This window comes from Neolamprologus multifasciatus, chromosome 23, assembly GCF_963576455.1.
Source record: "Neolamprologus multifasciatus chromosome 23, fNeoMul1.2, whole genome shotgun sequence".
NCBI classification, from domain to species: domain Eukaryota; kingdom Metazoa; phylum Chordata; class Actinopteri; order Cichliformes; family Cichlidae; genus Neolamprologus; species Neolamprologus multifasciatus.
Window position 1 is genome coordinate 25,613,462 of NC_140460.1, and position 20,014 is coordinate 25,633,475.

General features: G+C 42.4%; 1 protein-coding gene across 4 annotated transcripts in view; it reads right to left on the bottom strand.

Moving 5' to 3' along the window:
- zeb2b (zinc finger E-box binding homeobox 2b) overlaps positions 1 to 20,014 on the bottom strand; it is a 96,582-nt gene that overhangs the window by 49,712 nt on the left and 26,856 nt on the right. The gene's annotated exons all lie outside the window — the stretch shown is intronic.

Sequence of the window (20,014 nt, forward strand, 5' to 3'; positions counted from 1 at the left end):
CTTGGCTTGCCTCGATGGTAGTTTTCTCGAGATTATTCAGTGTTTTTTTTTTTAATTATTCGTTTTGGCTGTGGATTTCTAACCTATTAACATCCACCAGGTTGCCAGTGACCCAAAGTAAGGTTTAGGGTTATAAACCTTTGATTAAGTGGAATTGAGCAGTTTGGTAACATCTTTTAGCTTTTGAAACTAGGCTTGTTTAGCCTCTGACTCCAGTGCAAGCAAACCCTAAGTGGTTTGAGAACATCCTGTTGGGGCTAAGGGTAGGATTCAGATCTATTCCTCTGACATACTCACATGTGAACTGGAAGGCCTCGTTTTTTCTAGAAAGGCTCCAGTTGTAAGGTAACATCTTCTGGTTTCTGAAACTAGCCTTGTTTATAAAAGGTCTAAAAACCAACGCTAACCATTATTGGTTTGCTAGTTCAGGTTAGCATCCACAAGGGTTGTTGAGAAGTTAAGACCAGCTCCACCAGTCTGACCAAACTAACAAAGCACTAAAGCTACAGTTAAAAATGTGTTCAACAACCAGCAACTGCCAATATATCTATTGATGTCTATCTGAATCCAAAGCAGTTACTTTGAAAGCAGTTATTTACTGAACTGGAATCTCAGCGAGGTATCCATCCATCCATCTCATATCCCAACCTTAAGGCAGAAGTCTAAATTGCTAGATGAAGTGAGAGATAATACCAAAGAGTTGCTGATCAATAATCAATAGATTCGTCCTGTTGTCCAACCCTTATAGAGACATTAATGTCTTATTGCTTTGAAGTGACTTTAATATAAACAAGCCTTATATAAAGACTTTGAGGTTTTTCCACTTTCCCTTTTTGCTCTACTGTTCAACCTCTGGCTCTTTTACAGCTTTTAATTTCTTCACCGGCTTGTGCCAAACCCAGTTACTTCAGTTTCAGTCAGAAACCTTTCCTCGCTGGCTGTTTCAGAGTATTTCCCTCTGACATCATGCATGAGCTCCTCTGGATAACAGTTGAATGGCTAAAATCAAAATATGACTCAACACTCCCTCCCTCCTTCCCTCTCACTCTCTCTCTTCCACTCTGACACACTGTTCTGGCAACATATGGCAAAACAACATAAAACCCCTAATGCACTCCAACTGTGACTCGCCCTAAAATGCTGCTGCACCCTGTAAAGAGAGTACTTGTTTCCTCCCACACAATATGAGAGTGCGACTTAATCTAAATTACACCTAGAGGTGAGCACCATTTTACTTCCCCACCTGAGTGATTGGCGAACAACAACCAGCTGAACTCTTAAGAGTGGTGCTTTTCTCCACTCACCCGGCGAGAGGAGAGAGTATTGTGGTTGAGGTCAGCAGAAACGACCTCTTACGGTTCCTCATTCCTCCACTGCAATCTGTATTAGAGCGTCTTAAAGGAAGGATTTTAGTGACCAGGAGAATTTTCCTTCATTTTTTTTCCTTCCAAAGGTTTTGGCTGTGGATGCCAGCAATCCCCTGGATGCTGGGATGTTACAGCAGAGGCCTGCCCACGCCGAGACCGCATCACGGCCAGCTGCTATAAGGGTCACAGCTACTGCCCTCGGCCGTCGAGCTGAGCAATGTAGGTGGAGGTTACGCTGGAGAACTGAAACTTTTCTGGCAGTCTGATTGTTTGGTAGTTTGTTTTTAGCCATTATTTCCCCGGGAATTAAAAAAATAACTTTAAAAGAAAAGCTGGCTTATTATTACAGAGAAACTGCAATTTCAACTATTTGTGTATATCATGTCTTAGAAGTTACTCAATTTAACAGGTTTTTTGTATATGTTTAGTAACCAGTTCTCCCACTTACATTGTCAGCCAATAATTATTGTTATTAATTCACACTGTTAGCCAACAATTTCTACTGTTTATATCTATATTCATACTTATAAGTATGTTTCTGTCCATTAACGTCTCAATTTTGGCTAACAATTTCTGCCAACAATCCATTATGTTTATCTACAAGTTTAAATAGTTAGTCCGGTTAGTTAGTCCAGTTTTTTTTATTCCAAATTTTACTTTTACTTTAGTTTTTAGTTAATTCAACAGTTAATCTGTTATCAATACGTAATTTTAGCTAGCTATGTCATGTATTATGTTTATGTTTAGCCAGCCATTTGTAGCTAATAGCATCAACTGGTAGCAATACTGCTAGCTAAGAATCTTTTAATTCATTATTAGCTTAGTATTAGCTATCAGTTTCATCTATTGACAACAATTCTAGCTATTCAAACATTTATATTTGGTTTTTGACCATTACTTTCATATATTTCTTCTGCTCATCCATACTTTTAGGCTCACTGTTAACTTTGTTCAGGTTTACTGAACTACACCCCTGGAGTAGACTACTTATATCCCTGATTGGAAAACATTGCACTTACAACATTTAAATTGCTCTCACTCTCATTCAACTCCAACGTTTTCTGTCTCCCACTGAATAGAGGAAATAGCCCAGCTTTAAATCCTGGTTGCACTCCTCCACAACTCTTACCTGCCTCCCCCCTTTCACATAGAAAAGAGAGAGAGTGCGAGTGGGTTTTAAGGACAAGGACAGGCACCATGTTTTTGTATTTTAAATAAACATGACCCTTGTGGTTTCTCCCAAGGCGAGGCATTTAAAAAAAAAGAGAGAGAAAGAGAAGGGCTCTCAACAACAACAACAACAACAATGATACCTTCGCCTGGACAAAAAGAGACGAGGAGAGTTATCAGAGAGGGGAGGCAGAAGTGCCATTCAGAGCCACTCAGACCTGCACTCTCTAAAAATAGCACAACGTTAACCTCATTGCACTCAGGACAGGAGAAATAAAGACAAGGAATCCTATATTGCAAGAGTATTTTCATCATTCAAGAGTATAATCTAAGCATTTGAGCTGTTTATAAGACCACAGTGTGCCTGCAGATAGGGCGTATCAGGCAAAAATAACAATCATAGTTCAACAGGTAAAAGTTCAGACTCTCTGTCTCCTTAGATTAGCTAATCTTGTTTTCAGGGGCGCTCAAATTGTCTGTGCATGTACAGTAGCAACAACAGACATAGCAACGCAACAAATATATGTTTACCTGAAGAAACTTTGCTGAAAGTGCCCAGTTTTCCTGCATTTTGGTGGACATTGGTGCGTTATATCAAATGCAGGAGAGGTAATGTATAGGAGGGTGACGGCGAGAGTGAGGGTCTGCTTTCTGAAACCTCTGCTGAAATCTTCCAATAAGGGATTATGACACAGATCATAAATATACTCAACCTTATAAATATTTGAGCTTGGCTACTCCCCTTGCTTAATGTGCTGTACAGGCCCTAATTAAGCTAGTATCTGATAGATGCCACTGCATAATGATGTGCTGGTGTCTGGGGGTGGACTGGTAAAAGGCGGCGGCGGCGGCGGCGGCAATGGCGGCGGCAGCTGGGGAAACAAGTATGATCCGAACTGCTCGCTTTGTAACAATGATAGCAATGTTAATGATGGCACTGCTGCTTCAATTAAAACTACTTAGCTACTACAGCTGACCCCGACTGAGCCCATGAGAGTGGAGAGGTAAGCTAGTCCTCCGTCTCCCTCGTTCACGGGAAAAAATCCTCCTTTTATCATCAGGTCATTTGGAGTCTATTGTGGAGCCTAATTCTCTTAAACCAAGTGAGAATATTTTCAATAGAGATCGACTGGTTTCCAGAACAGTTTGGGATGAAGGGTCATTTGGCGCTGTTCTAGCGTTATTATACCTACTTTAGAGATAATCACAGGGATTAAAGTTGCACTAGTTTGCTAAAATCAAGTGCAGGTCAGGATCTGACAGCATGTTCAGGGCAAACATCTGCAGTAAAAATAAAGTTCTGGAAGTAATTTACTGTGAACACTGATTTTGTTTTGATAAAACCGATATTTTAGGGCTCAAACGCAGACTAAAGCAGCCGATTGGATGGAGGATTTCTATCTTACACTCAGTTGTTTTTGCTTGGCAGTAAGATCCAAAAGTTTGGTTTAACCCCTTGTTTTCTGACATTTTTAACTGAAAAGCCCTGGGCTCCCTGTATGGATTTAAATGCCATAAGTCTTTTAATGGTGTGAGTCCCAGCTGTTGCAGACTTAACTTTCCCAAATATGTTTTCCCAAGTTTAGTCAGTAACAGCTGCAAAGCTGTAACACCTTGGACTGGAAAAACTGATAATATCAATTTTAGCATTCAAAACAGGCAAAACTAGCCAATCTTTGCCTTTTTATCTTTTGGTTCGTTTCTAAATACCTACTTAGTACGCTACGAGAGACATGGGAGAATACAGTTGTTACACCAACTTAAAAGATAATAACACAGCATAAAGTGCTGGAGTTTAGCTACAATCAGTATCCCAAAAAATCCCTGTAATGCATTAACAGCATTAAAAAAAGTTAAATCGCCTTTATGAAAATACTAATCGTGTGTCAATAAAATTTTCTTTTCAAGTGTTAAAAATAGTCTAAATTTACTTAGAAGAGAGAATTTCCTTCTGTGTCGCATCATTCAAGCTTGACTTGAAGAAAACTTTTGAAATAAATGAAGCACTTTCAAAGTGGCTGACAAAACAAACGTAAAGAAGACTAACGCACAGCAAAAGCTGCTAATTAGTGATGGAAGAAAGCCGTAATGGGACAATAACACTGACTTATTACTGATAGCTAAAATCCAAAAGGGATTTTAGCTGGTGTTAGCAAGAAAATGTATAGTGCATTATTATTCTATTTTCAAGGCAGTTCTAGCCTTTCTGTAACTTTCAAGTCTACGTAGAGCTTCTCAGCCTCATCCTGTCTTCTTTCAAAATGTTTTCAAAGCTAATATTATTGTTTCGGAAACAGCTTGAGTATCTAGAAATAGGACAAAATGAGGCAAAATGGCAAAATAAGTTAAAAGTTAGATGTTAAATTTTTGTATTGTGTTAGAAAGAGGTGTACATGAAAAGGATTTTCACTTGATTTAAGAAAAAAGACATACACACACACACACAGCTCGTATCTGGATGAGATAGAGCAGGCATTGATTTACACGTCTCACTTTCACTCCCTCCTCTCTCCCCTTCACTGCAGCCGACTACCTTCTCCCACCATCCGTGCCTGTAAAGGGACGCCGTTACTCCCCCTGCACATATTTGTACATTTCCTGCTAAATCCTGCAGCAGTGAACGCGACTTGACTTTTTTTTTTCCTGCTGATGAGGTCAGTTTGCGCTTCACGTGCCGCACTTGCCACCGTGCAATCCAGGCCTCACAAAGAGGAAGTTTCCCACTCCTGACCAGTAAATTATTCTAATAAAAGAACGATAAAAGGTGGCCATTTTTAAAACTAGCAAGTGCGGCTTTTATTGCTCATGCTGAAAGCTCCGAACAATCCAAATAAAGAGAGGAAACCTGACCCAGTTTGGAGTCTTGAAGCGGTTTATAATAAGAAAATAGATGCAGAAAAGTTTTTTACGACGCTCCTCCGGGGAGCTGATTCTTCTGAGCTTCCCCTAATTTAAAAGCTCAACTTGTAACCTTCATTAAGACCCGAGACTGACTCGTCACCTCGAGTTCAAAATGTTAAAGCATTGTCTGGCCAACCCGTGCTGCCACGGACCATCGAGAGAGACGCACAGAGCGAGCGTGGAGTGGGGCAGGTTTGGTGGGAAAGAAGGGGGGCACCTGAAAACTTCATGACTCAATTATTCCCGGCATTTGATTCATGTGCTAACCAGATGATCAATGCAGATTAATTATGTAATAGTCGTTTTGGCGGAGTGCCACTTGCAGCAGAGGTAAAAAAGGAAAAAAAAAGAAAGAAAAGAAGCTGTAGACCCTTGGCTTGAATCAGGGTTTAAAAGCCACGTGGGCTGCAGGCTTGCTCAGGTACTTATTCAATTACTGTTCTGCAGAGCAGTGCTGGAAGTGTACACGCTCCCCTTCTCTCTCCGCTGCCCTGGCCTGCTTCTGACAGGCTCTTATTACTGAGCAAACACGCCTGCCAAGTAGCCATGAAGCAGATCCTAATGAGCACATTATTGTATTTACCTTAGATAAGGTGAGCCACCCGGGGTGATAACAGACAGATAATGCTGTGTTTGGATAGTGGACGTATACACGCAGTGGATCTTTTGGTATTTGGCGAGCAGGTTGAAGAGGAATGTGATACACCTGGATCAAAGGGGAGACAGGGAGTGGCTAAAGGGGGGTGAAGAGGGGGGCTACTATTTAACTGCCACCCCGCAGTGAGCGCTACCACAACAAATGGAGTTGTCATATCAGTTTAAGAGTTTAATATTTCAGGAATAATAATGTTGAAGTCATTGCAAATATAGCTGTAAAAATAGAAATCTTTGTTGTGTCAATAATACACACATAGAATTGTTGTTTTTGTATGATTTTCAAGATTATATTTAATTTAAAGTATAAAAAAATTGTAATAACTAGACTAGTTCCCCCCCAGTTTTGGTCTTTGCCAATTTTTCTGATCACACATTGGTGCATTTGTTAATTTAGATTAGTACTGGCATTATTTTTTTAGATTTGTCATAGAAATTGTTTAAATATCATTATATACTTGTGAAGTTAAAGCCTGATGAAATTAAAGTCCAGCTATGAATCAGTGGTTAATATAATAGATCTTAGAAAGCGCCGCCTCCCCAATCGCAGCATGGTTTTTTCCACTAGCTACTATTCCCTAACTCCTCCTAACTTAAATCAAAAGAAATGTGAGACACTGATCTGTACTTCTTCCTCTCAGCAGAGTCAAACATAATCAGTCTTGTAAACACACTGCATTCTGTTGGCTCCATTACCTCCCTGGTTGAATTTTGTGCTTCAGTGCGGGGCTGCCATATCTCCTAATGTGCATTTATGGAGGCAGGTGGTCTGCTGACAATTAAAATTATTATAGCTCACTGATTTTTCAATTTTCAAGTGGGCTAGTTTGGTATTTATCACTGATTACTGATAATTTTCTAATTTCACCCTCCCCCCACCCAGCTGGGTTGTGGTCCCCCCATTCAAAGAAATCCTAGAAATGCCCCTGAACAGTCAACAATCACAGAAAATCTGATTGAAATATTTTTTTTAAAAAGAACAAAATCCTTCAGAATCAGGGAAAGGGTCAGTAGGCTGTAAGTGGCCTGATGCTCTGACGCTGGAGGTGAAAGGTCACCGTTGAAGCCTTTTTTTTTTACTTCAGCTGGCCTGCTGCCTCCTTACCCCTGGAGAGCTCACATTTAAAGTACTGCAAAGAGCCCCTGTCAGATTTATCACCTATTGACCGCAGTTCACGGCAAAGTCATAAATCCTCGCTGCTGCCTCTACAGATGGAGCTCTGTCAGCTCCATAATACGAACGGGATCCAGGCAAAGAAGAAGAACAAAAAGCTACGAACTCGCTCTTGTGTGAAAAGGTATCCGCTGCTGTCAATCCCGTGCATTCGCAGCCTCCTGATTTGGAGTTTTTTGTCCCCCGGTGGCACCTATAGTGTGCCAGATGTGCGTTACCACCCCCCAACCCCCCAACCCCTTCTGCCGATCCTCCCTCCCCACTTCCACTCCAACTCCCGTCCTCCTGCATGTGACCTGAGACAGGCCCGGGGCTGAATTCTGGGTAATTTCTCGCTCACATCCTACACCGTCGATTGCGGCGCCTTTTTGAGGTGAGGGAAAGTGACAGCACCGACTCTCCAGGGCAGAGCTTCCCAGTTGAGTGGATCAGCGGTCTGAAAATCGCTTATGAATAGTCATTAGGGCCTTCATTACAAAGCCCCTCACTACCCACTTCTTCCTGTGCAACCAAATGCCTCTTGTCATCTTCACAAGGTGTATCATTTAATTGCCAATTGATTTTTCTCCCCCCCCCCCCCATCCCCCTCCTCCTCTCCGCATATGACAACATGTCACATAGCAAAATGCAGTCCTCGACCAGCCCAAGGCGGCCACATATTCTTGGCATCCCAAGCAGCCTGTGAATATTCTTCAAGAAAAAAAAAAATAGAGAAAAAAGAGAAACAGGGAGAGAGCTTAAGCGCCTCACACAATAATTAAACTCAATGCATGTGAAGACAGAAAGAGAAAAACGCTCTTTGTGCGGCGGATTGTTTCTTTGTGACCCATTTTCCGTTTCGGAGGCCACAAAGCTTTAGAGAGAGCGCACGTTCACCCCTCTTCTTTCTTTCTTTTTTTTGTTATTTAAACATACAGGGTGACTCGTCATGGTGGCATTTTCTCCTTCTTTAAAAAAATCTGTATATTTCCCACTGACATGCCTGTTTGCTGCTTCACAGTCGCTGTCAGTGCCATTAGCACGAGTGACACACCTATTTTGTCTCAAAGTAAATGTGGGACAATCGTCTCTGATCGCAAAAGAGTGAATCTACTGTAAAAAAAAAAAAGAAGAAAAAAAGAGGAAGAAAGAGGAGGAGGAAGGGGAAAAAAGCAACATTTCGGTGACAGCTCGACACACGTCCGCTCAAATCTCTCAGCGTTTTCTGTCAGCCTGCCGCGAAACCCCTCAGGTTTTTGCGCCCAGAAACTATGGAGCATTTGAAGTCAGAGGAAGGACGCAAATGGCCTCCTCCTCACTTTAACATGCTTCCTCGCTCATCAGATGCTGCTTGTTGTGTTTTCTTTTCTGTTTTTTCTTGTTTAAATACGTGTGTCTGTGCTGACGGATTGCTGCGGCCCACCGTTGTAATGACATCCAAATCGGCGGGGTTATCTGTCAGGTGCACTTCGCCTCGGGTTCGACTACGGGGAGGAGCGTGCATTGTGTCACGGAAAGACAGAGAAAAAAAAGCAGCATTACACGTCGCCTGTATTTACAGAGCAATTTCATCCCGCCTGCAATGCGTGGAGGATTGAGCTCGGAGCCTTGTCTAGCCTTCAAATGTGGCAAATCAGCACAGTCGCCCCCTTTGACACGAAATGCGGCACGATTATCGAGTTGGTGCAGCCTTAATAAGCTGAATAATGAGGGAATTTCAGAAATGCCCAAGCGCCATTATACCCCAACAATAAGAGCTAGGAGTGAGTAAACCAGTGCAGGGCAGAAGGTAGGCGTCGGGGATATAATGAGGCTACTGTGTAAGTAATGTAGTCTCTATTGTATACCCATGTAAATGCCCATTTCTTCACATGCACAGCAACGACGGCATTAAGCCAGTCAGAGATTTCTGGAAGAATGGCACACACAGTGGCGCTCTCTTTTCTACTTCACCCCTCTCTCTCTCTTTTTTCTTTTCTCTCTGCCTCGCTTCTTTCTCTCTCTCTCTCGTTTTATTTTTTTCCTGCTCGTCCCGGTGACAGCCAGTGACAGTGGCTGGCAGCCGCCCGGCTTCTTGAAGGCAAACATTACAGCGAAAGATGAGCTGCAGGTGTGCCAGACTTGTAAACATGCGCTAATTACACATTTTTCCAGTGGATGACAATGAGGTCACTGAAATAATTGCTGTTTTTTTATGTTGTTTTTTATAACCGCACAACGTAATGTAAGTAACAACGACAGGCGTACGAATCCTGCTCCGCTGCTGGGCTCCAGAAAAAGTGTAGTGCCTACAAATTAAGTGATTAAAAAACAAAAGAACAAAGAAAAACAAGAACCAGTGTTTTTACCTGTTGCAGGGATTTCTGGACAGATTTTATGACAGATAACTCGTTTGACTATCAAACTGAGCCCGTGAAGAATTATTTTAAGGTAACTCCTAATGTACGATGATGTTTTTAAGAAACGCAGTTCCTCAAATGGCCACTAGAGGCTCGCTCGGAAAGTAAGTCAATCCCCATAGACTACCATGTTAAAAAGCCTACCTTTATAACAGAAATAAACACATTTATCACCTGCCACGACAAACAGATTTGCTTTATAAAGCTAATTTACACCCTTGTGAGAGCTTTAAGGGTGGTGAATCGCCCCCATTTTAAGTACATTAGGGCTTAGAGTTAGGCACAGGCCATAGCTTCATGCTAGGCTCACCTCAGCCAATTCAAATTACTGAAGATGACCTCTCTGCCCTGCGATTTTGAAGCCTTCTGGAGCTCGTTTAGTGCAATTACCTGAGTTCAGTGAGCTTTAGTACTCATCAGGGGTGTGCATCTGTGGATACAGCTTGCCAACCAACCTATTGAAGCATTAGCCAATCAGTTAGCACCCTTGCCTCCAAATAAGTTCACGTTTGATCGTATTTTTTTTTAAAATACAAAATTAAAAACCACAGGATGGTCACAGCCATAAATCTAGAGCTCAGGCTTCAAAACCAGAGGGTGGGGTCTCAGGGGCTACATCCATCTTTTATATTCAGTCTGAGGGATTCTGCCCTTTGCCCTGTTTTGCTTTTTAACCCTGAACACAAAGCCCGATCACTATTTTACATCTGCTAAATGCATGAATGGGGTAAGTGGGCGAACAATTTCCGCACGATCATGATCGCCATTAATTATATTGGCGGTTCATTCAATACCGTTTGTCCTCATCTTTTGAAATATGAGTCGCCTGGACAGTAAATGATGTCAGGTACCTCACAAATCATGCCTGTGGCCGGCTAAGTTGCTTCAGCTGGGAGATGGCGGGGGAGGTCTGTTTGAAGAAAACAATCTCCCTCCTGCATTGTCAGACATGGTGGTGGGGGGGGGGGGGGGGGGGGAGATGGGGGTTACGCAGCGAATAGGCACATACATCAAAAGAACTGCCAAACAATTGTCTGTTTTTTATTAATAAGCTTCGAATATTGCTGCTGGACAAGGCCAGGAGAAGTGCCTGGCTTGCACTTTTTTTCTTTTCCCCCTCCTGCAACACAATACAGGTGCAGCTCAGTGGTGTGGATTTTCCTGCAGCATAAAGAGGCTTGTAAAACGTCCTAATCTGTCAGGCTGCGTTGTGGCTCGGCTCTATTGAGGAGGGAGATAGGCCTTCGCCAGGACGCCTGCTCCTTTTCAAGCCGAGGTCACAAAAAATCCAGGTGGATCGTGTTCGCGAGCCAAGTCCCCCCACATTTATTCCCCTAACACAGTTAAAGACATGAATACAGATCTCCCTGAGCCTGCAGGGCCTGGCAATCCTCCACAGTGGAGCTAGTGTGAACAAACTCCATCTCAGCGAGTCACTTCTGACTAAAATTGACTCCTAGGAGACTCGTTTTTTAAAAAAATAGTTTTCTAGAAATGACCTAGAGTGGATAATAAAGCAGGAGAATCAAGAAAAAAAAATCAAAAGCAGGGATTTTTTGGCTTGTTTTTTTTTAACTGATGTTTTCTCTCTTTTTAACTTATATATCAGTGGTTTATGTTTCTGTGAAGTTATTTTTGTTTATATTCAAATTATAAATGCTTAAATATATAATTTCTTTCTTTGAGTCTCAATAATATATTGATAAAAGATACTTCTGTTGCATACGCAGTAAAAACTCCATGGACAGTTCACCTCCAAAACCAAATTTACATATTTCTCCTGTGGTTTGGAAGCTGCAGAGATGTCCACCTACTATTGGATATGAAGGAACTAAATACTGCTCACCTTGTAGTGCTTAAATCTGCCAAAAAGAAACCCAAAAATTAAAACCCCAGCAGAAATCATGACCTAGTTACTCCACAAACCTTACTGTGAGCAGTTTCATGTAGGAACTGGTTTCTTTCTACCAAAGAAGCATTGGGGTTTGGGGTTTGTTTTTTTTTTTGAGTGAACTGTCCCTTTAAATGTCCACAATGTCCCTGCTAAAGCCTCTGTCTTAAACATTTTTCTCCAATACACATCAACTGAAACAAAAGACGCTGGTTTTAGTGAAATGTAAGCAAATACATACTTTTTTTGGTTGGCGGATGTAGACTGTGGGAAAAAAGTAGTTCCTGTATGAAGATGTATTGGTACTTTTTGATTCCTGAAGTCCTTCAGTAGACTACATCTATTATATTGAAGCCATCTCCCCAAAAGAGCTCCACAGACCAGCATGAATTGGATGAGTCAAGTCTTCCCAATCGACTGGTGGATATCATTTTCAGAAATATCCACCTGCTGCCTCACTAACCACCACCTTTTCAGCGAGACAAAAGCTGGAGTTTCTATCTGATCTGCTACACTTTGTTTAAGTATCTCTTTCCATTTGTTGGGGGGAGGCTAATCCTTTGCCATACTCTTTGCAAGCTGTTAATATTGATTGCCGCCGCGGACGAGAGTAGGGGGCGGCTCAATCTCAATAACAGCATTCCATTATATGGCAGACGACAGCCGTGCCGAGTGTGCATCTTCCATGCGGCCACGCATTTAGGGTATTATCAAATTGATAGTGACTCAAATTGATTTGGATAATGAAGGTCGCCGCACCTTGAAATATAATGGCCACTTATTGTAATTACCATCACAATTATCAAGGTCACTGCATCAAAAACAAAAGGGGGCTGACATTGTGACCGGAGCAATAGAGTCTGATGAGCCTTTATTATGAATCCTGATCATAGAGAAGGGGGGTGGGGGGTGGTGCTGTTATATGTGATGACGATAAATACAGATAAAGGCTCGAGTGTTTTATCTTTTGTATATAGGTCAATAATTTCCAAAAAAATTTAAAAAAGCTCAAAATCCTTGTTTCATTTAAGGTGAAAAGGCAAAAAAAACAGTTCACACACAGATTTCTACTCCTGATTTTGACTTCTACTGCCCTTCACCCTCCCTCTTCTCTTTTCTTTTTTCCTCCCTGACGCCCGTCAACGTGTCAGGGAAAACGGGGATGACATCCCAACACGAGTGAACTGTCACGCTCGACACTTTGGCTGGGGCGCTCGCGGGCGTGACTGAAAAAATCCACACAGAAAAAAAATAAAATAAAACCCCACATCAAAACAAAACCCACATCTCTCGGTTCAGATGTAAACCGACCTGCTTGATAGCGATAATACGGCCGTACAAGCATTCAGAGGAAGCAGCAGGGATGGCTGCCGACTATCTCCGAGAATCAAACAATGTTGGAGTGTGTTTCCTTTCACACAGTCGGGCATGCAATAAACCCTTGGCCTTTGTTTCGACTACGCTGAGCAGAAGGATGACCTCAGCTTTGAAACAATAAAGGGCCTGTAATGGTCTCTCATGAGGCCTGCTGCCTCAACTTTGTTTCTCCTGAAAGTGTGAGAAGGCAGGGAGAGAAAAAAAAGAAAGAAAAAGGGCCGGGTTATAAACTTTTCTTGCTCTTTAACCGACCGTGCCCATAGGTGCCACCTAGAAGATACATGATAGCGATAGCAAAGATTTTAAGTCTAGACCAGGGGTGTCAAAACCAGCCCACTGGATGGATATGGAAAATGTGAAAGTTTTAGACTTTTGACTGAATGCCTGGCATGCTACACCAAAGTAAAAGGTAAACCATTAAATGAGCAAAAAGTTCCTGATTTCTCACTATTTATCTTTTCAGTTCGGTCCACAGTAAAAAAAAAGAAAAGGACATACTCTGAATTACAAGTCATTTTTTCTGGTCTCCAAAGTACAAGGTTCTGGGTTAGGGTTGAAGTCATCATTTGAACTCAACTTAGACCTCAATGTGTTAAAATCTTTAATTCAACGCACCCGAGAAATCACACAAAGCCATGTAAATACCACAGCTTGGCATCCAAGACTGGCTTCTACTTTGTTGAATGGCAGATATCTAGTTGTAGCATTAAGTTAACCCTTTGAGGTCAAAGATATCATTGGTCATGCAACCGTAACCCCCAACCCTAGACAATCAGGGTTGTTCCCAGTCTCTCCGTTCAGGGAACAAAGAAAATAATTATTCTATCAAAACATCCTTAAAAACTAGAGACATATTTCCAAGAAAGTCACTTTTTGCATCTTCAAAATACAAGGTTAGGGCAGTATTAGGATTATCACCTATAATGCCTTAAACCTCAGATTCTCGAATTCTCAGGGTGTTTTTATCATCAGTTTTTTAAATTAATGATTTATTAAATGTCTGAATAAACTTTTTTTCCACCACGAGACTCATTTACATGTGCTTTTTTGTAGGTTATTAGGCAATATATCCCCTGGTCTGGCCTACTTAAGACCCACAAACTAAAATAAGTTTGACACCTCAGTTTTAAACAATCACAGAAAAGTGTTTCCCACCTTGCTGGGAGGTAACAGAGCTCAAAACAAACACGCTGAGGTTATTTTCTAACAGGTGACAAGAGAAAACGAGAGAAAGAGCAAATGAAAGTGTGTATGTGTGTGTTAATAGTCGCAGTAATAGTGGTGGAGGGTACTAAGGGGGCGGAGGCATGGCAAACTGCTAAGAGGATCAAATATCGAAGCACAACAAAAGCTGTGTCACAGGGGCGTTTGAGTCACAAGTCTCCCTTCGACAAACCCCTCCTTCGCCACCCACCTCTCCCCCCCGCCCGCCCGCCCGCCACCCCGTACCTCTAACCTCCTGTTACCACGACAGCGCTCTGCCACAAAGACAGCCCCCGATATGACAAAGAACAAAACGGCAGACAGATGTAGGTATTGTCATGCAGAATGTTCCCTCCCTCCGCCTTCTCCTCCATCCTCCACCTCCTCCTCCTTCTTCTCTCACAGAGAAAACCTGCTCTTCTTTGCCTCGAAAAAAGAAAAAGAAAAAAAGAGCAACCGCGTCGCTGCCCCAGAGTCGCTGCCCCAGAGTCGCTGCCGCTGGAACTTGGAAGCGGCCATGTCGGCCAGCGATCAGGCCAACTCTCTGGTCACGTCTCTGCAGCCCAGTGGTGGTGTGGAGTGACACAGAGGTGAAGCCAGATGTTTTTAAAAAACTGCAAAGGTGGTAGTTTGTGCTGATATTTTGGTGCATGTAATGTGGGCACTTACAGTGCCAAAAAAAAATCCAAAGATTCCTGCTTGTTTTATTCTTAGGGGAGAAAGCCACAGAGCTCAGGCCTCGCTATCACGGCGCACGAGAGCTCTGGAGTGGAGGTTTGCAGCAACTCCTTAAGGCCGGTGAGGCCAGCTGATGCATTGATCTAGTTTCAACATCAAACAGGTTTTATTTTTAGCTTGTTGGTAAACTGGGTGAGACTGAATGCTCTCATTTCGCTCTCAAATCACAGACGGATAAGAGCAGACTATATTTGGTTTGAACTTTCCGTCATGAGTAGAAAGTTTAGTTTAGAAGGGAAAAAAAAGACTCTTTAGGACTCTTCAGTGTCCTTCTATTCAGGTGTTGGGTAATTCTGACCCGTATGCTCTTGGTGAAGCCGGGGCATATTATTACAGCTGGGAGACCCAGAGGAGATGATAGCGTGGGGACGAGGTCCTGATTGATTCAGACCAGATGGGCGTCCCAACACGTTGCAAAAAGCCACGACCGAAAATAGCTCCTACGCCGACTTGCTGCATTCCACGGGAACACATTGTGCACTTCATGGCAGAAGATCTACAAGTTGCTCCCCGTAGGGACGGATGGGAGGGGGGGGGCAACCTTAAATCCAGCTTTTTAATATCCACACCGATTGCTTATCAGAGTTGGACAAGAAGTGAGACGCTTAGATCAACAGATATTACAGGAGGAGGTTTAAAATCAACAACCTTTCTTTCCACACCCACGTTGGGTGATTAATCACCTGAGCAGAGCCATGCCAGCTACAGTACATGACTAAACAAACAAGCCTCAAATCTGCGGTTTCCAAGCACTCTGGCATGATTCTACTTTTCAGAGGTAAATTAACACCTATAATCGTGCTCGTCGCTATTGTTCCAACCAATGAGCGTGCGCACCAAAATAACAAATTGCTTAACACTGTGGGAGTTGCAATGGCCAGAGAGGTACCTTAAATTAGCTGGGGATTTAGCCTAATTGGTGAAAGTCATCTGCTTCAACCTTCACCCTGCTAAATCCCCCCTCTGCTCTGCAGTCTAGACTGAATTCTTGACGGCACTAATGTCCCAGGCCGCCGCCGGCTGCAGCAGCAGCAGCAGAGGGACAAATGCAGAGAGGCAGGCCAATCTGACATGAAGCCCGTCTCCGGGGCTTTAATGCAGGGTGGCAGCAAAGGCCTCTTTTTTAAGGAAATCAATTAAGGTTTAAAAAGGTGATTCCTGGACGCAGTGTCTGGCTTTATTCCTGCGAGGGAATGAAGGGGAAAGGAGGAGGCTGGCAGGAGGAAAAGAATGGAAGGGTAGTCCCATGGGGGTAAAATAGAAACCACACACACACATAATCACACACCTCAATGGCACCATTGTCGTAAGCAAAGCACATAACTGTGAATTTGGCAGAGCCGTTTCGCCTGATCTGCAAGTTTACACGGTTGTTTTAGTGTTGATTGACTCTTGGACCCTAGGAACATGCTGAAAGTTTAACTTCTTTACATCTTTCATCCCTCAACAGAGTTTTCTTGACAGCTCGGATAGGCTTCAGCCTCCCTGTGACCTTAAGTTGGATAAGCAGCTAAGAAAATGTCTGTATGTGGGTGTTGGGATGGAGAGAGAGGTATCTAAATTAGCCTTCGGGCTACATCGTGGACAGGTCACCAATCCACGTTTGGCAGTCTAGACAAAAAAATAAAAAATCTCCTCTAGACAGAAGGCCTGGAGACATCAAGCGAGCTCTAGTGCAGACTGCCAAATGTGAAGAAAACATGGTGACTAAAAATATGACGACGACTTTCCTGTGCGATTTTAACTTGTGACACTTTTGAACACAAAGTGGCTCTAGCAGAGTCATGGGCCCAATTTGAATGCAGAGATCACTCAAGTAGAAAACTGAAAACAGCTGAGTTGATTTGGCTCGGGCTTTTGCTGATGCTAAAACGACTATTTTCCTAATGAACTTTGGGTCACCCTGTCACCCTCCATTTAAAACCACTAGCCTCTTTCCAAGTAGCCCTCTGTTTCTGTTTTCAATATAGCTCACATCTGATACCGCTATCACTCGCCACCGAAACTTTCAAACCTGTGGGAAAGGGTAGGAAGGGTTTTAGCCTCATTCTGCACCGTTTAGCAGTGAGCTTGTTGGATTTCACTCGGTTACACCATGTATCAAAGGGAAGGAGTCTTTACCAACACAAAGGTGCCTCTACACCTTAGCAGCGACTTTAATCTCCGCCCCGAGGCACCAGACAAACTATTCTTTCCTCAGCGAGGCACCTTGCATAAGATGTCGAAATCAGCTTACGACATGATCTTTTAAGAAAGCTTGCTCTTGTGTGCAGGTTTCAGACAAGGTGAGATGTGCACGGGTAGAGTAAATACCATTGTGGTCTCTGAAAGATATACATCCTCCTCAGCTCCCGATCACAAGCCTTCAGCGCTCAGCTACACATAAACAAATCCAGGGAGTCTGGCTTAATGCATAACTCTTATTTATGTCATTCAATTTAGCCCCGGTCGCTTGGCAATTCATTTTCATGATCAATTACAAAACCTTAAGGCATCTGTAATGCATTTGGCTTGACAGGGCGCGTTCACAGATGCTCGCTCAAACACACAGCTGTAAAATATTCAACCCCAGCGCCTATGAGAATAGGCTGAATTGGCTAATTTTCCTCTCGTTTCATTGAGTATTTGTTTATATTTATCCCCCGGGAGTCAACAGTTACCTACACCTTTGATGCTAATAGCAGGCTTTGTGTTGTGTTGAACTCGCACACTCGTGTGAGGTGTGTCTGCAGCTGACTGAGCTTGTATGAAACGAGATGAGAAACAAGCTGCAAAGTGGTAATTTGTACCGCAAAGATACAAAAAACAGAGTTGATTCTGGATATCTGACTTGAGCCAAAGAGCAAATAATGGCCAGTTTCAGCTCAGGGACAAAGAAGATATAAGAATCTCACAGTGGGTAAAATGGTTATTAACTACTTTACGTGCCTGATTATCAACATTACCGCCAATTAGGATGTATAAAAATGGCAAAAATAAAAAACTTGGACCCAACTATGACCTGTTGTTGTATATGTGCCACTCAAGATGATATAATTAAGCTCATATTGATGTCTTATCATATTCTGCATGGGCTCACCATTGTTTAGTCTCTTAAAAGGGAATTTCTAGGTTGGCCCTTTATCTGGCTAATTGAGTGGTCTGTCTATCTCAGAAATTTGGCTTTACCAAATCCCAACCTTTAACCTTTGGACGTAACTTTGACCTTTTCTGTTTGAAGTTGATATGTTACGGCCACACTGACATCTCTTTAGATTAAAGCATTGGGTGAATGGGGATCTCTGCCGGCTATCAGAAACAGGCCAAGCCCATCGCATGTTGGTCTTTCAGAGGTGATTTTTGCTTTTGGTTGTTTGATTTTTGCCTGCTGGAGAATTTTTCTTAATCCAGACCTTTGACCTGACTTTGACCACTTTGTTTCTCAAACACTGTGCGACTGGGCAACTCTATCGGTTATCAGCAATTTACCAAATCCATCACAGGTTGGTCCTTTAAAGAAGATTTGTGGCGTGACTTTCCATTTTATTTCTCATTGCTTAAGAGTTAGGCCTTACCTAATCCCGATCTTTCATCTTTGTGCCTAACTTTGACCTTTTCTTGTTTCATCTGGTACTCAAATTGAGAACCAAATGATGTAATGTGAGGAATGGCCAGTTGTTGGATTGACAGTAGCTTGTTTCGAAATATCTAGTCAGTGTCATCCACCTTTGAGCTGTTGATGATTTTTAGATTAATTGATAGTCTTAAAGCTTCTTGGACCATTATATAATTGACTATCAAATAAATTAACTGTTATTGAAAAGCTTCTAACACAGAGAGACTCATGTATCTAGGTTTTAGTGATGTTGGGCGCCCAGTGATGGGTAGGATGAAAAATCCAGAGGAAATATTAAACATTTTTAGCAGATAAATACCAGCGCTTGAATTATCTGCTGCCTGTAGTAAGAAAAAAAGTTCCTAGTATGAAAGGGCAAAAGCCTCAGCAGCTCAACAGCAGATGTAAAAAATAAACAAAACATTTGAAAACCACAAGGCTGTCCTGTTATTCTGCTGTTTCTCTCTTCTCTCCTCACACCGAGTTCCTCCTTCAAACAGGTTCGATTTTATGAATCACTGCTTGCTCCTCAAGGGAACACATTGTGCATTCCTAAAGCCACGGCTCCGGCCGTCTCTGCTCATATAACTGGGAAAATTCATTTCAATATTTATCTCCATGAATATTTTTCGTTTTCTTCATCCTTTTTTTTCTTTGTGAGGTGAAAAATAACGTGGAAATCACAAAACGGGTTTGGGGGATGCGCGCCTGGCTGCAGCGTGGAGGTGGGAAGCTTGGAGGAGATCATCAGAAAGGGAAATTGTGCACAGCGGGAAGAAAAATCATTGTGTTACCCCAGGTGAAAAATATTGTTGCTTTGCTTAAAAGTGCATGCAAGGCGAGCTACATTATTAGAATGTTTAAATATTAATTCTTCTGCTGGGTAGTAAAGATGATGGAGTCGCGGAGTCAACTACTTTGTTTTTCCTCCCCCCGCTTGTAGGCCACAGCTGCATTATTTTTTTTTCCCATCTAACCTCGCATTGTTCCCTGTTCCTGCAGAAAAATACACTTTCCTCTTTGCACCCAGGGTCACTCTGCAGATTCCTTTCACAGCTCAACATGTTAATTTTTGATGTTTAAGCAGAACGTTGTACCGCACATGATAATACTGAAAGGATCCGGAGGGTTTAACGTGTCATCTGAGCAACTTTGATCTGAAAATCAATACTTCTTGTCTTGACCGAAGGTGAGGTCACATTTCAAGTGCTACAACAACATGCACTTGATGTAAAAGACTCCTTTTGAGACGCAGTCACAAACGGCAGCTTACGTTGGCTAAAAAGTGCTTCTTCTTTTTTTGTCAAGGTGACTGTCATCTCACAGAGTGGACATGAAGTGGTTTCAGTCCAAAAACACTATGAATAAATTTCAAAAAGTAATTATCACCTGATGCTCATTTCCACAGCCTCACTTCTACAGATATCATTCGGTAAAATATTAATATTTCTTGTGCAAATGACTCCAGATTGCTGATAACTTCCACGCAGCAGCAGCTCGCTTCATTTCGAAATGAAACCCCTCAGACGTTAAGAAGTGCTTACAGGGTGTTACCGAGAAGAAAGG